Source organism: Apteryx mantelli, chromosome 7, assembly GCF_036417845.1.
Source record: "Apteryx mantelli isolate bAptMan1 chromosome 7, bAptMan1.hap1, whole genome shotgun sequence".
Taxonomy (NCBI): Eukaryota; Metazoa; Chordata; class Aves; order Apterygiformes; family Apterygidae; genus Apteryx; species Apteryx mantelli.
The window spans coordinates 45,347,622-45,357,436 of record NC_089984.1 but is presented as its reverse complement, the minus strand read 5'-3'; the positions used below and the strand labels follow the sequence as shown (position 1 = coordinate 45,357,436).

At 37.9% G+C, this 9,815-nt stretch overlaps 1 long non-coding RNA gene across 2 annotated transcripts; it reads left to right on the top strand.

The window, feature by feature from the left end:
- Positions 1-337: 337 nt before the first annotated feature.
- Positions 338-9,557, top strand: LOC106485810 (uncharacterized). 2 transcript variants are annotated; one of them, XR_001292787.1, is made up of 4 exons: positions 338-402; positions 5,270-5,351; positions 7,665-7,716; positions 9,476-9,557. It is a non-coding gene; the product is annotated as an uncharacterized lncRNA (long non-coding RNA). The 2 variants fall into 2 exon arrangements; XR_010884678.1 differs by lacking the exon at positions 9,476-9,557 and adding an exon at positions 7,994-8,025.
- The last annotated feature ends 258 nt before the right edge of the window (positions 9,558-9,815 follow it).

Sequence of the window (9,815 nt, the reverse complement as noted above, 5' to 3'; positions counted from 1 at the left end):
AGGACTACATGAGTAGATAATCAACTGTTTGAACTTTAGGTAACAGTGGATATTCATGCAGTGACATAAGATATCATTGCTTCAGGAATTAGTACTGGAAATGATTTCTTCTTTTCCATTACATGTTTGTAGCAATGTGCAGTGACATGATTAAATTTCCTGATGGTAGAAAAAATGGAGTCACCGCAGGAAAAGATATATAGTAGAAAATGGAATGATTTTAAGAGAAAAAGAGCATAGACAAATTAATATTTTTTTATATTTCTTCGTAAATGTAGAAAGGCAATTTAACAAAGGAGGAGAAGAAACTGCATGTTACATAGAAGAAGGATTCAGCAGCTCAGCTGGCGAAATTTTAGAGTTTGGAATGCTTCTCTATAAAGACGGTAATTATGAATGGAGGTAAGCAAAAAAGGTTGAAAAGGAATGTTGGAGAAAATGTCTGTTTCAGATCCTGATTTGAATAAACACCTAAAAGCTTAATATTTTCTGATATTCTTCAGATTGTGATTAAAAGTTTAAGCAGAAGGATTCTGTGAGGGACAAAAGCAGTTTTAGTTAGGAAACATAAAAAGAACCCACAATGTTAAATGTACTGTAATACACCTAAAGAGTCTCAGTGTTTAAGAAGCTAAATAAGTCCTAAACTTATTTCTTTGCTACACATGAGAATGTTCCTGCAATCCAGAAGCCTTTGCAGAGTTGTAATTGCATCTTCACCTGTGAATTCTTAAGTGAGTCTAGGATTAGGGGGGAGAGAGTGAAAGAGAAGAATAGGCTCTCTGAGGTTTTCTGTGATCACTGAATGAAATCTGTGTCAGGTTTCAAACAGCCTGTGCAGAGGTCTAGGTAAACATGATCTCTATTTGAGCCAAAGATCAGGATTAAAAAAAAAAAAAAAGAGTTTTGTGAGATGCTCTCATAGGCAAACTGAAATGGAGTGGGAATAGCAAGCTTTCTCCCCACAGAGGGGGCCAACACATGGTGGCAATGAAAGCCAAAGAAATCTTTTGAGTGTGCAGTCTGGAAGGGGCAGAAAAAGGTATGTTTATTTTGTAGAGGCTTAATATACGACTATTAACCTTGTGGTATAAATAATTTTTATAAAAATACTTTTCTGTTTTTTGAAGGCATATTCTTTGGAGCTCAAGAGAATGTACTCCAATTATTTGAATTACTGTGAATTTTTAATTTTTAAAATATCATATATTGTTCAGTGACTGAAAGGAAAAAAAAATCCCACTAACTAATGACCAAGGAATAAATTGTAGCAGAAACAGCTTAGGACATATGAGCTTTCTACTAGAAAGGCATTGGCACAAGCCCAAACAACAAGAATAAAAGCTTCTGAAAATATTTCATCTACATGGCACCACATCTTTCCCCTATGCTGTATCCATTCATACAAGAAATATTAAACAGTTAGTGCTATTCCATGTATCAACGGCTTTAAAATAACTTTCTGAATTATGTCCCACCAACATAACAAATCATGTTATCAATTAGCTTTTATAACAGAAATGACATTTCATAATATATTTGAGCATGAAAAGAATTGGTCAGCTAAAATTTATGTAATCTAAAAAATGTGAGCAGAAAAAAATCATGTTGAATTTATTGATAATATTACAGGACAAGAATATAATTTGAGTAGTCGGTAGCTGTCCAAGAAAAGTGACAAAAGTGTGTAGTTCTAAATGGTCTGCAGGGAAGAACTGCAGCAAGTTAGCTAGAAAATGATAAAACAAAAAAAGAGAAGCTCTGTCATCAGTCCCTTATGTGACTGCTCTAAAATTAAACTGCCATAAGTAATGAATCAAAGGTTCCTCATCACACTTGCTGCTCTCTGCAAAGTGAACATAGCTGATGCTCTCAGTAAGTCCGTCTCCCTGCTTCTCAAAGGGATGAGCAGAGCAGATGCCAAAGCTCAGCAGCTGATGGCTGGGGGTATTTGTAGCCAGGGAAATTAGACTTGGTTTGAGGTTTCTGTAAGGATATATTCCCATGGTTAGTTAAGACCATTCATCCAAGTGTGAACATCAATTCAATGACTTTACAACCTGCGAAGTCTGCTGACCCTGGCTTTGGTGCTCTGTCTGACCTGGAAGCTGTCCAGAGAAGGGTGTCAGAGCAGAGCCAGCCACCCTCCCTGGGTACAAATCCCGTCCTCTGTATAGCATGGAGGAAAGACTGGCTCAACAGCTGTACAGCAGCAAGGAAGAGCTTTTTAAAGTACCTCTCAGGAATGAATTCATGTCTCCACCTGAGATGTTTGCATGTGGAGGCAGTCACAGAGTTACTACTACCATACATTTGTATGGATTTTAAGGATGTGATCAAGCTAAAACTGAAGGCATGTTAATGTCTCCTGAAATGTTTGTCGGTCCGTGGAGGACCTTACTCATTACTCATCTAAAAAGTAGGTACAGTATTTCTTTGCCAGTGAGAGCAGAACATGGGTGGGCTTCATGAACCTAATAGATGGCATTTTCAAAAGCAATTGTCACAAAAGTCTTCATTAGCAGCAAGTTATTAGTTTTTTTTCCTCTCTTTTGCTTTAAAGTAGAAGGTTGTCTAAGACTTATGGCCCAAGGACTAATTTTAGATCACTTGACTGCTTCTTTTTCTTACTACTTTTACTAAAATGCAGTACAATAATTTAACACTATTGCTGCAGAGTAAAATATCAACTATAATATTACCTAAAATCTGAATCTCACCATATAGAATAAAAAAGAGGCATTAAAATGAACACTGTTGTCACAGTAGTACGTCTAGCATGGATGTATGGTGTCTTCTTCCACTGTCAAGAGAACATACATGTACTAGGCAGGTGTTAAGTTCAAACATGTAGTCAAAGTCAACAACATAAATACCCCTTTGAGAAGTAAAGGCGTCCAACTTAGGCAAAGAAAATACAAGAAATGAAGAGGGAAATAATCTTTGATAATAATAATTTTTAAGCCTTAGTGTTTTGTGTCATCATCTGCAAATGTCATTAATAGAAATTATATACATTTGGTTCTGAAAAATTTTATATGTAATGTCCCCTCTTCCCACTTAGCTTTTCAGTTTGGTGGCATTGCCTATTAATATGGGAAACATCTAGGAAGATAGTTCTTTATCACTGAATTATTAGTGTGATTTATTTTTCCTATATATCATATAATACTTCTGCCTGACACATGATGGCAGAAGAGGGCAAAAACCTGCAAGATGAAACTGAAATTGAGATCACAGCTGAGCTCTAGGAATACGTTCTTTTGTATAACTGAACATTCCTGTCCTATTACTTTACTTGATGTTCTCATACTTGACATTTGCCATTTGAAATTGTTAGGAAAACCTAAATGTCAACAAAAATGAACAGCTTTTCCAGAAATCTCCAACAGTGCTGCACTAATTAACTGACAGTTACAATGTATCATTCAAGCTTTTTGGTTCTTTTTAACTATGAACATATGTTTATAATATTGAGTATTTTCACTTAACCTTTTCCATGACTTAATTTTTTAAAGGAAGTAAAGTTGTTACCATCACAAGATGAATTTCTTATCAGAGTGGATGGTTCAGATTTCCATTTTATGGGATGACTTTACCCAGTAACAATTCAAGACTTGACATAACAGCTTTTCCAGGCTACAGGTGCCCTGAGATAATCTAAGAATAAGAACACTGAAGTAATCTGTCAGGCCCATTATTTTCTAAAATTCTTCCTTTTTTTTTTTTTTTTTATTTTACACAAATGCGTTGATTGTGAAGGAGGTCCGTAGCAGCTATGCTCCAGGGAGAGAGGCTTGTGGCAAAAAAAAAATAGTAACTTTTTTTCAAAAGTGCAGCTAGTAGTTTTCTTGGACAATCCTAAGCCTTATTGACTGCATTATGAAAATATTCTAATTTTATGGGTGTTTTATTATCTGATTGGGTATCAGATCATATGCATTAATCTAATCACAGTGACAGTGTCCACAATGCTAATCTCTGCCTCCTTTTTCTCTTCAATGCCAAGACTGTAACAGAGACAGGTCACTGCTCACAATTTGTTTTCTGACAGAGATCACATTCTCTTCATTAGCACAAAGAAGGCATTATCACAGTCATCAGTCAGTGAGGGAACGTTGCTTTCTTACTATAGGCCAGAAGTGTTCCTTTTTAACACTTTCCTTCATTTTGAACACTGCTGTGGAGGCACATCAGTGCAGGGTGAACCTGGTGGGAGATCACTGACGATGGAATTACAGTTAGAGCTGTAATCTGCAACATCCTGGAACAGGAAAGGAACACGGAAAAAAAAGTTTGTGGTGAAAACATTTAATCTATTCAGAGCAGACATCTTGACCTTCATTCTGGTATTAATGAGCTTGTCTGCTGAAGTTCTCAACATTCTTGGAGCAGCCAGAACAGACTGTTCTTCTACTGACACGAAACGTAGTTATTAATTACCTGTCAATGCATTGTCAGAGAATTAACTAACAGCTTCTTTTAGAAGACAGGGATGGGTTTCCAAAAATATTTGCAGTTCTGCCATGTCCTCAGTTTTTTTCTGGACTTTTGTTCCTCTTGAAGTAGCTTAAGGAATATAAGATAAGTGAGCATGAATTGTGCTACAAATGAGGTACGCAGATGGCTGTCTGTAATCATTTGGTTAGTCCTAATAGTGAGGTAGCAGATAAATGGCAGATAGCAAGAGGCAGGACACTGACATAGTATTTAACAGCAAAAAGATTATTCCAATATAGGTTCACTAAATCAGAACCATGTTGTCACGAAGAACTGACACTAACAATTCAAGTTGTAGGAAATACCTAAACATATCGCCTTCAGCATTAACCAATAATTAATAAAAGGCTAGAGCAAAATGTCTTGGCTGTTGCAGGAGCTCTCACCTACCCCATCAGTGATATCCTCACAAGAAAAAAGAAAAAGCAATGACTGGGATTAGAAAGAGTTTGGAGAGAACAGTGCCACCTTTCCCACACAGACAGAGTTAGCCGTGTCAAGTACAGTAATACTTCCCAAATTCCTGGCCTTCATCGCTGCCTGGGACATTGCTGTGAATTGATTTTTCAAGAGCGCAAGCGCAGGCTAGGTTCAGTTTTTCCGAGCCATGGTAGTGCCCTGTTGGGTCAGCCAGAATGCCTAAGAGCTGTTTCTGGCACACAGTCTTGCCGGACATCCATTTCCTAGCTGCTCCTGCTGCCGAGCTTCTCCCTGAAACACAGAAATGTCAGTTGGTTCAAGTCTTTGTTACCCTTTTTGTTGCATCCAGATTATCCCAAGCAGAGCCGCAGACAGACTGGTGGTCTAGTGCTGTCGCCTGTCAAAACTGCACTCACAGCTGAAAGCATGAGGTGAGTTAGGTGTTTGGATTACCTTTTGTCATCTGCTTCTCCTTGCTTGGAAAAAAACTTCCAGAAGAAAGTTTTGGTTGGGACACCTGTTGCGCTCTGAAATCCTGCTCTCCAGGGTGACCGTAAGTGCGCTGGCTCTCAGCAGTATGCTTTCCTGGGTCTGCTTCTTGGAGCTCCATAGCACTTTTTGTGTCCCCAGGTCAAGCAAGTAGTGAGGCTGAGCATGTATTCCCAGCAGGGACACATGCAAACACACGCAATGTATGCATTTGTGTATTTATACATGCGTGTGCGCGTGCGCGCACACACACACACACACACACACACACACTGATCTGAGTGGTCGGCTGTGTGTGTGTGTGTGTGTGTGTGTGTGTGTGTACATATACATATGTATATGTTTGTGTGTGTGTATATATATATGTATACACACACACACACACACACACACACACACACACACACATATATATATAGTACATGTATTTATGTACATGCGTAGACCCCCTTCAGTCTGTAAGGCTTTCATGGAGGGTGGGTGAACCCTGTCCTGGTGGGATTCATTCACCCTGGGACTGTGGGTGATTATCCTCCTTTGACAGATGTGGGAGTAGCACCTCAGTGGGCTCCTAAACCTGGTTAGGTTACTAGAGTTCCTTGCCTGTCTTTGTTCACCTGATCCTCACTGGGCCTTTGCATTTATGATGATTAGCCTTAATCACATCATAAACTAGCATCACTCAAAAACACATCTGTGCAAAGGTGCATGATCTCTCCTGCACTGCTGCTCAGAAGTAGGCATTTGCTCAAATGTACATGGATAAAGATTTGATGAGGCAGGGTGGGAACAGATTTCTTCAGCTGAGGAAGACCTGCTGTGGAGATACCCTGTCCTTGTGTTTTTGCCTGTTCTGTTACTAGCCTAGTGATATGTGAGCAATTATGGAAATTCTGATTTTTTTTTTTTTTTTAATCACACGTAGAACAGAAAGCGTTTTCAGCTTTAAGTTGTAACAGCATAGCTTTTAGCTTTTGATTAACTTGCATGTGGTCTGTGTGGACACCAGACCATTGAGGGTAGTGGTATTTCATCTGTTAAGTGCTAGCACCTTCCTGTGCCTTCAGAGACAGGGCTACACAGGTCCCTGGGTGCACTATTGCACGCTGAAGGGAGGGCCAAGACATGTACAGCAGCCAGCACTGAGACATCTGTAATCGGCTGTCTGTATCAAGGGTTTATAAACTGGTTACCTTCCTGTTGCAAAAGAAAAGGTTCATATTTTCTGATTCCAGGGACAGGATTTGAGCAGTACTGTTCCTATCAGTAAGAGAGGTGCTCATTTTGCTCTTCGGGAAGGTCAAACCTGTGCAAGGGCACTCTGTCTGTATGTTTGTCCTTCGCTTTACCCACGATATAGCATGTTGTGACATTTGTATGGGTGGTTTTTTTTTTTTTTTTTTTTTTTCTTTTTCTTTCCTCCAGTAGAGATCGTTTGTATTTGCCCTGAATGACATTGACTTTTATTCCACCTGAAAATACCTATTTAGCATTTTTTTGGTTATTAGTATTGCAAGTACTGACAGTAGAAACCTAAATGGTATGCCTATTGAAATAAATTTGCAGCAGAGTCCTACAAGCCTTTCTGCTTCTTCATCAGTATGATTCAAGGGACATGGCCTACATCTATACTCAATCAAACAGGGCTATGTTGGCCAATATAATCTAATTGTTTGACATTTTTACAGCAATTCATTGAGACTAAAGAGAGATGACTACATTAATATCTTGATGCAGCTGGATAATAACTGAGCTAAAAGTGATGTGCCAAATTACTGAAAAGCTCTTAAATTCTCTTACAGCTTTTAACTCTTTGTGACAAAGAAAAGGAAGGAGGCTTCAATATAAATGTAATAAAGACAAAGAATAGTACAAATTATAATACAAAGTATAATAAAGAACGTTATCATAAATTTTCTAAGAATCGTCTCTTCACTAATCATTTACAAACTATATTTCTCAATAATTGAGATGAGAATTATTGTTGATCTTCACAGCTCTGTTTTGTTGGATAATCATTTTCACTGAGGTCAAAATTAACCAGAAAAGGTTTTAGCTGATAAGTATGTATGTGTATTATTCCACTTGTTAGACTATGAACACACTACATGCCTCGGTGGGAATGTTCAGACCAGAATAATGGTAGGGGAATGTCACAGAAACTCAGAACATCTGTGAATGCTGGCCCTGCTTTGGCTTAGACCAGTCACCCTGTCTCTCTGAAGGATCCCACTGAAACCTTCTGTCTTTCATAGGTGTATGTGTTATGAGAAAAAGTCTCCTCTGCGTTGGATTGTGACCCTGCAGGTAAGAACAAGCTGAAGGGGAAAAACAGAAGTGTCTTTTAGGGGTATTTTGGTCAGGAAAAAAAGAAAAAGCAGGAGCTAATATCACAGCTAAAGCTGGAAACACAGGAAAACATGTTCATCAGACTTTGATCACTGGTTGCTTCTTTTGCTTTCAAAGCTGTTGGTAATAAAGACTGAGCATGGACAGTATAGTGGACAAGGCCTAATCACTTGAAAGTGGAAACTGACACATGGTCAAAGGCATTTTTACCAAAACTCTGTAAATGTGTTTGCAGGAGTAACCTGATTATCATAAGATGGAAATGGGTGAATTAAAGGCTAATCTCCAGTTCCCTGCTCCAGAGGTATGCTGGAATGATGCTGGTTACATTGAACTTTTGGTAGAGCTGGTCTGTAAGGAGAATCCCTTCCCCTCTCCATGCCCTTTCACTTTGGTCAGATATCATCTCCTCTTCTGTGCAGCTACATGTGATTTTAGGAGATACAAAAGTTTGGGTATTAATATATTTGTATGTTCAAAAAAGCATGCCAAAATTTTTCTTCTTAATGGAAGGGGTGATTTGTCCTTTTGACATTTTAAACTCTACTCTTCCAAACATCTCTAGATTCAAGGCTGTGGAAAATAGCTTGTATAGTTCTCTTTTAAACCTCAGCATTGTATCTCAGTGAAAATGTTTCTGACAGTGTTACTTATCTTGAAGTACTAAGTACCCATTTTTACCTCACAAATTAAAAGTTAAAGTTACTCAGACTTACTGAGATAGTTGATTTTGAAATTTTTTTTGAAAGCCTTTTTTTTTTAATGCCAAAATTCATCCAGGAACCTATTTTTATTTCTCAACATAAAGCCTTGAAAACATATTTTTCACAAGAAAGTGCTGGCATAACTCTAAATACAGAGTAGCTCTTACGGCAACCATATTTTATATATTAATTTCCAAAAAATAAAAGTACTATTTCCATTGTAAAAAAGTAAAATGATGGATTACTGCTGACTTTCTCTAAGCAAAAACACAAAGTAATTATCCCCTGATGCCATGGAAGATTTATAGGAAGGTCAGTTAGTTTGTCTGGGCTGCATCATTAAAATATAATAACAGATCACAAAACAGACAAAGGTTGTAGTGTTAGGATGCTATTTTTGCAAAGCATAGATAATGCTATAATACACTTTTTTTCAGAAAAGGTGAGTAATTTCCAGGACCACTGTTGGTGGCAAGAAAAAACTCAAGGACATGAAATGCTGTTTATTAGCCAACAGTCAAGGGTGAACACATTGACTTTGGCAGCATTCACTTTTGCCAGTCATGAAATCTTAAGATCTTTAACCCCATCCATTGCATAACTTGCTTTTTGCGTAAGGTAAAATGATCATGCCATGTTCTTACCACATAATGCCATTAATCAAAGGTGTTTCTTCAGTCAAGTCTCTTAAAAGAAAAACAAAAGCAAACAAACAAAAAAAACCCCCAGCGCCTCCTTTTTTGGCTTGTAATTCTAAAATTTGTTTATTGTGTTAAATTGAAAGATTTAACAACTAGCTGCTAAGGAAGTCTGTGGCATTTTGTGTCAGGACAAATATTATTTAGCTGGACTAATACCAATGTGTCAAGATATTAACATGCTTTAAAAAGTACTCTCTGACTGGCAGTCAGAAAAAAAGTGTCCTTCCCCTGAAATGCATTACTGTCTTTTTTATGAGGCAATTTTAACATGAAGCCTCCCACTGATCCTATTATTACTTGCTTGTTTCAAAGATGGGAACCTCTGGTAGATACAGTGTCCCACTGGAAAGAGGGAGTGTTAATGCTCAAGGCTTGGTGAGTAGCTATGCAAGACCTTTTTTTTTTTTTTTTTTTTCATGTGTGCAGAAAGTAAGAAGCAATGTCTTATTCAAGAAAATGGCTTTACCCATAATTATTGGAATATTCATAGTAATAAACCAAACAAAAGCTGGCCCTAAGCAGAAAATAACTTGTGAGGAGCAGAATTATGGATGGTGAGAAATACTGCTGACACCCTGTGTTTTATCAGAATGATTGATTAGTGGTTGTTCAGCGTGGGCTTTGCTTGATGGAAAGAAAACATTTGTGATGC